This window comes from Melanostigma gelatinosum (genome assembly GCF_949748355.1).
Source record: "Melanostigma gelatinosum genome assembly, chromosome: 14".
NCBI classification, from domain to species: domain Eukaryota; kingdom Metazoa; phylum Chordata; class Actinopteri; order Perciformes; family Zoarcidae; genus Melanostigma; species Melanostigma gelatinosum.
This window is the reverse complement of record NC_136647.1, coordinates 17,923,675-17,930,716: the sequence shown is the minus strand read 5'-3', so window position 1 is coordinate 17,930,716 and position 7,042 is coordinate 17,923,675. Positions and strand designations below refer to the sequence as shown.

Below are 7,042 nucleotides of genomic sequence, written 5' to 3'. Positions count from 1 at the left end.
ACACTCACAGGCCAAGTGAGTCAATCCTGGCAACTGCCAGCTCCTGACTTTGACTTCAGGAGAATGCTCCACTAAAACACCAACCAATATGCTAGTGATCCTGTATTGAAGAGGGGCCTCATGTCAAAAACCTGGCCTTCTTTATTTCAGCTGGTAACAATGTCAACATTGTTGATAATCCTTGATCAATTTGCGAGTCCTTACATCCGCACACATTAGGCTTGTAATGTCACAGCATCTCCTTGGAGTGAGATATTGTGAGAATGTTTTTTTTTAAATAGAGAATGTGAAGCTCAAGTGCAAGTCCCGTAGCTTTTTGTTTGAAATGTAAGTAGTAACGGGTAATATTTAAATCATGATTTACTTATTATTTCTATGATAATGATAATAGCCAATGAGACAGATTTGCTGTCCTCAGGTCTGATTGGCTGAGTCACCTTTCAAAGCCTGCTGATAAAGAAAAGACACACCCGTGACCACAGAGCAGTTCATATCTTGTGTTCTTGTGTTTGACAAGACTGCAATCGCGTTGCTTGGTAGAGGAGAAGCATAACAACGAGCCAAATAACATTTCAAAGTTAAAGATTTAGAATTCATTAACGGGTGCACTTTTTATCATTTAAATCATGGATAATTAGTGCTGAATTTGTGTATTAATATAAAATCCCTTTACTAGCGGTTCGTTCTCATGCAATATAAGTTGTTTGTGAAACCATCTTTGTTACTATGGATATGCCATTTCTAGTGATTCATAGTGATTTCGTATTAAGCAAGCTCATAATGCTGAGTCATTTTATCATGAGTCATCAAACATGCCCTCTTGTACAGGCCATTCTGATGTTTCTGAAATTGATTGATAAGCTCCAACTTTGCTCTTGAGCCGGCCAGACTACTGACAGCCATTTTAGCTTTTTTCCTTTTCTTAACTACATTCATGCTCGGCCTACACGTATTTTCATTAATGACTCAAAGGTCCAACTTAAATTAGTGTGTTTTACTTTTCAAAATACAGGATGCAAATTCATCTCTAAGTACAATTTGACAAATGGGGCTGAAGTTACTAGGATATTTTCATACATATACGTATGTATAGTATATCCAAACTATGTATTTTGATGGTGGATAATTACAATCTGAGGTGACGTCACAGTTCACCAAAAATGGTGACGCGTGCAATCTTCCAGTTTAGATATCTATCGAATGAATTCACGGTGTTTAAATTGATGTTACTCGTGTGATGCCATAACATCCCAATCCTTCCTCCAGTGGAGTCAGAACCTCAGACCAGTTGTTCCATAGATGGAATGTGCTGCCATGCCATTGTTAGTTTGTATTTAATCGGGTTCAACAGAAGCCCCTGTTAGTGGTGATACTGTCGTGTGCAAAATAATGGAAACGTGTGAAAAGCAATGGTCTGAGGGTATTTATGAGAGTATTGATTATAAATCTGTTACTTGTTTCACCAGTGGCTAATTATGTACTGTCATCACAATTGCTACTCGGCTAATTGGTGTATCTTACGCATAGCTTGTGAGGAGGCGTTAAAGGGTCTGTTCACCCAAATCAGACAAAACAGAATATATCCTCATTTTCCCTTGTGGTATCTCTATCCATGTACATAATGTGTGAGGGTAGTGAACTGACCCTTTCATGGTACTTTGCTGGAGAGATCCATCTCCATTTTTGATTTGACCATAAGGTATTGGGTGCTGATGTGAAAGCCAAAATCAATACCTGTGACTCACTGGAAGGTTTGGAGTCTGTTTCCTCCTGGACTTTTCTTTGCACAACAAGTTTATTTCGAGTGTCCACTGGACACCAACACCATTCCACAAGCCCTTTTCATATTATTTTCACATCTTGTATCCGTGTGGTCTGCCCCCATAACTTGATTTTTAATCTGCACATAAAACACCTGATGGTACGAATAAAGTGCCCGTTTCAATGTCCACTTGTGTTAACAACATGGCAGCTCAATTACTGTTTTAGCCGATTTGTTTACCTTCTTTTTTTCCATAATAGTGTCATGGTTGCCTTAGCACAAATGAGTCGGAGGTGCTATTCACAGGTTTTCATATTTGGTGACTCTTAACGGGTGAGAATCTCTAGGATATCTCAATGTGAGTATACGGGCTCACCATCCACACTCCGGTGGATGGTGAGCTGACAATGCGGTTTGTTGATTTTTTTTTGTACAGCACGTCAATATGCAATAGAAGTTTGTACAGTACATCATTATGCAAAAATAATTGGGTTTTTCAGGAGTCTGGCATGCTCTGTATGTTGTGAAGTGTCCAGAGGTAATGGATGTTAATGGGCATGTGTGTTTCTTTTGACAATGACAGTACTTTGTGTCTGGCTTCATATCCACTGCAACCAGTCTTCAGGACTAACTGTTATAAGCTGATGGCTTCGAAAGTGACTGGATATACAGCGTCTGTGTGTGGTAATAAAGTTCTCATTTTCCAAAATCGTGGCGTTAAAAAGAGTTGCAGTGTCTGTGTCACCCAAACATCCAGCCCAGTGTGTGGAGCCGTTATCGTGACTATGATTAATGACTAGCATGTTTCTGTTTCCAGAAAAGCAACCTGTTCATCGACTTTGTTAATGGAACCTTGCTTTTCTTCAGCTACTGTGTAGCTTGAATACAGAGGCAGCAGGTGATGCTTGTGTTTTGTGCGGGGGTGCACCGGCGTTATGTTGCAGTAGATGGCGGTGGTGTATTAAACAGTTGTATCTCTACAGTAACTAGTCGCTTGAATGTCTTCTTATACACACACAGTGGTAACAGCAGCAGGCTTATCACAGGAGACACTGAGTGAGGTCTAATCAGCTGATGAGTATCACCTGTGCATTGCTGTAATGCTGGGCCTGAAAGTCATTGTTCACCACAGTTTTAAGTCTCCACGGTTGAGTTTTTGCTCAAGTTTTTCGGAGGTGAAATAACATCAGTCGAGGAGAGAGCTGAAGGGCTCTCTTGGTGCATTGAGTCAGAAAATTCAAAAACTCTAAGTCATATTAGGAGATTTAAAATAGGGGAAAAAATATCTTGGTTTTAATGTATTAATGTAATGTTTTAATCATGTATATGAAGGGACATTTGTGAGGTTTATAGTTGTGAAATGTTGGTGTATTAGCAGAACAGCTGAATACACAGCCCCACAAATGTGAATGTAAAACACCCCACATTTATTTATACAGCATCCCAAATAGGCTTTCCAGGGCAGATCTGAGTTTGTGTTATAGGAGACACAGAGATTCACAGTGCGTTCTATTTTCGGGGAGATATGGACCCCGTTAAACCCGTGCAACCCGGAAATTGGGTCCGTTGTACTCCCAGACCCGCGAACGTTAAGTTGTAAAATACCTGGAAAATAACCATCCAAAAATGAAGTTGTGATAGCAGAACCACCATGAAGATGTGGACTACCAGAAGCACCGAAAGAAATGAGAAATGTAAATTGTAAAATACTTCGAAAAATAGCGCTATGAAAATCGAGAACCACGAGCCTCAAACGTCAGAGTATCGAGGGTCACCAAGGCACCTCCTCGAGCACCAAGCGCTGACAGGATCAGCGCTTCTCCCCCATCTCCCGATTCTGGCCATTTACATAGGGGGTCACCTATGTCCTGGTCCTGCAGGAGCGCGGCGGGCCCCCTATCCCGCTGCATCGAGACGAGATTGTTGTAGACATGTCTACGGGAATGGACCATGTTCCCTTCCCGGGAACGACTTATAACACGTGTGTTCTGCCCCCACATTTCTGTGTTGTAGAATGTCATTGCCTTTTCATGCTCGCATTTGTCCTTCCTCTCTTGCCGTAGTTAGTACCTCGTTGTTTTGGTATTCTAATGAAAGGACACGCTGCACTAATGTTTCACCTCTTCTGTTTGGTAACCTTGAGAGACCTTAGTCTGTGAGTATTTCGTCATGAAGCATGAGAAGATATATTATATTCTATTGTTTTTGCTCTGTTAATATAGTATTTGCGTTGCATTAAATGCTAATCGCGATTAGCATTTCTCCATTGACAGCAATGTTAATATTAGCTTAGAAGCTAGCTAATCGAACATTCTTTCATGTTGGCTATATGCTGGATTGTTGTTATGTATTCATGTAACGTATGCGTATATGGACAGTTTGTAAGGCCATATTTCATATTGTGTTTCCACAGTTTTACAAAATTAAGAACTTCTAACTGAAGCCCTGAAACTCTTCAACGGATGCCTGGGTCTTTATTGAAAGGATTTACTGTTAGCTATCTGTTAAGCTTTCCTGCACAAAGCAAGAGCAGAATAACGTGTGCCAAAGGTCAGTGCCATGGCTTTGCTGCATCCTCATTTTTTGTCATTTTTAATCAGGATGAATCATTTAAATCATAAGGAGAAAGGACATGTTGTAGGTTATATGTTTTCCAAATGTAGAGTCAGTCATTGCTGGGACCTCAGAACCACTCTGACAGTGGAAGAATATACAGAATATTTGTGTGTGTGTGTTTTTGTTGTTTGCTATTTGCTGTATTGTCCTTTTTATATATCCCGGTCCATTTTTGATTGTCATTTGTTTAAATACTGTCACCACCAGTGGAAATCTGAATGTTTTGAAGTCACCAATGGCGGTTGACTTAAGGTCACACCAACAGGCTTCTATCAGTGGGCGGCTGGTTTCAACAAATCACTCTTTGTTTTCGGGGCCAACAGGAGGAGCATGAGGATGACATGTTTTTTGGAGAAGATGAGATATATGGAGAAGAACATGAGGGATGGCCGTGCCTGGAGTGGTAGCGAGGTGACTGCTCAGTTATAAAAACATGTGTCAGCAATGTGACCAGCCAAATGATTCATATGCTCTATTGTTGAAAAACATCTTTTTTTTGGATATCAATGTAGCCCTGGTGTAATAAGTTAGTTTTCAAAGAAAACAGCTTAAAACAATATTAACTGCAAACCATGGGTTAAACCAGAAAAAAAGGAAAGAAAACACTGATAGTGTTTTCAGTTTGAGCGAGGTGTTTCTGATTGGTTGTAGGTAAAGGAGAGGGCGGGGTTAAGGAAGGAGCGGGAAAAAGGGGTGTTGTGAATGAAACTCATGTTGAGGAGAAAACTCAGGGGAACAGACTTAGGTCGAGGCGTTTAGCTCAATTCAAGCAATAAGGTTTATTTGTAACAGAAGTATTATGTCCAGCAGTTAAACGTGCACGGACCTAGAAATGTTCAATCTGTAGGAGCGAATGAAAAGCTAAAAGGCGCTTAGACAGAGTGCGCGAGTCGTGAATAGGTTCTTCGGATGGAAGCCTATTGGTTGAATACTAAGTAGGAGGCGGATCTGTTTCTATCTAACAGACAGCCGGTTGGAGCACTGGGCATCTCCGCCCACACTGGCTCACGTCCGGGTCCCGCCTTCTCTGGAACGTCGGTGTGTGTGAAATGTTGATGTAACAGCATATTATGTTCGGCCGACTAGATAAGCTAGGCGCTAGATATGCAAGGGCGCCTCTTTCTATCTCTAAGATGGAGCAGGCAGTTGAAACTAGTTCTCTGTAAGACTATGTGACATTTAACTGGGGCAAAAGCTATCCTTCAGAGTTCTAGTATTTTCCACTTTGTTCAGGCGAGTGCTAGAGTGCCCCACCTGGCGTTTTTGACCTTCGTGCACTAGAACTCACATATCCGCGTATAAGCTGTGTTTAACATTGAATGAATGTATATTTTATTTACAGGGGGGAACTGCGGGAGAGGGAGAAGGAGGAATATCAATGGAGATCGCCAGAGAAATGCGAGGGGAGATCGTTTGTTTTGAAAGTCTAGTTTTGGAGAACAAAACTGTTAACTGTGGACAGCACGGCATATTGATTGTTTGATATCAGTAGATTTTGCAGAGGGGTTTTCATTTTTATGAAAAGTTGTTCTGTTAAAGTGGTTGAGCTGCTGGATGAAAGGACGTCACATCTGACAGGACGAGACGGTTGGTTTTTTCGACGAGGACTTCACCGCTGTTGCCGTCACCTCTGTAAAACAACGTGTTTTCTCCATTTTGGACTACAAACTGTTTTGTTTCCCTCAGACTGAAGATGAACCGTTGAGGTTTTGGTGTTTCCGCTCTGCTGACGATCAGGACGCGCGAGGCAGCCCCGCACCCGAGCTTACAGGCCTGCAACGTTTATTATTTTCATGTGAGTGAGTGAGTGGGTGAGTGTGTGTGAGAGTGAGTGGGGCCCATTGTTTTAAAGTTAAGAATCTGGTTTTATACACTGAGTCTGCTGTAAGTGTGTTATTGTTATTGTTGTTTTGTATTTGTTTTCCCCGAAAGGGTTAATATTATTTGACCAGTTTAAACAGCACTCAGTGAACATTTGTTCTTTTCATCCCAAATCAGTTGTCTGTAGTCAGTTATTTAATCTGACGCTAAGTTTAACAGTCTATTTGTTTATTAGGAGGGCAAATTAAATATCACCCAAATCAGGTAAACCTTCGGGTAGCTACCTTGAGATACTGAACCCAAACACCCCATCCCTCCAGTGTAAAGGGTAACCTAGGTCTACTCTCTATAGAGTGGTCTCGTGTGACGTCACAGTTTAGCTGTCGGCCATGTTGGAGTACACACAAAGCCACTGGCATGCACGGCTGAGTCGCATAACCTATCGATCATGGTGAACTTTTGTGCTGTCTTTGGTTGTGGGAGCAGAGCTGATAGACAAGAAATCATTCTTTCGTTTGCCAGCGGTCATTACACATCAAGGAAATGACACGAAGGAACTATCCAAGCGACGTCGCGAGAAATGGCTGTCACGCATCTCTCGAGATATAAAGGAATGGAATTTGGCGTACACTAGAGTATGTGCGGATCACTTTATAAGTGGTCAGTGATTTTATTTACAAATTCGTTTGTGAACAGTATTTAATAAAGGAAATATAAATTAAACTTGGACATGAGAAGGTTACCGAAGCTTCATCGGCCCGTGACAGCAGTCGGTGCCAGACACGTGTCGAGCGTGTACAACAGGCGAAACACAGAGATGCAGCCTCAGCATTGCTTGATATG

General features: G+C 41.5%; 1 long non-coding RNA gene across 1 annotated transcript; it reads left to right on the top strand.

The window, feature by feature from the left end:
• The first annotated feature begins 3,848 nt into the window (after nucleotides 1-3,848).
• On the top strand, nucleotides 3,849-6,716 carry LOC306788646. Its single transcript, XR_013772610.1, has 3 exons — nucleotides 3,849-3,917; nucleotides 4,176-4,312; nucleotides 5,721-6,716. It is a non-coding gene; the product is annotated as an uncharacterized lncRNA (long non-coding RNA).
• Nucleotides 6,717-7,042: the final 326 nt, after the last annotated feature.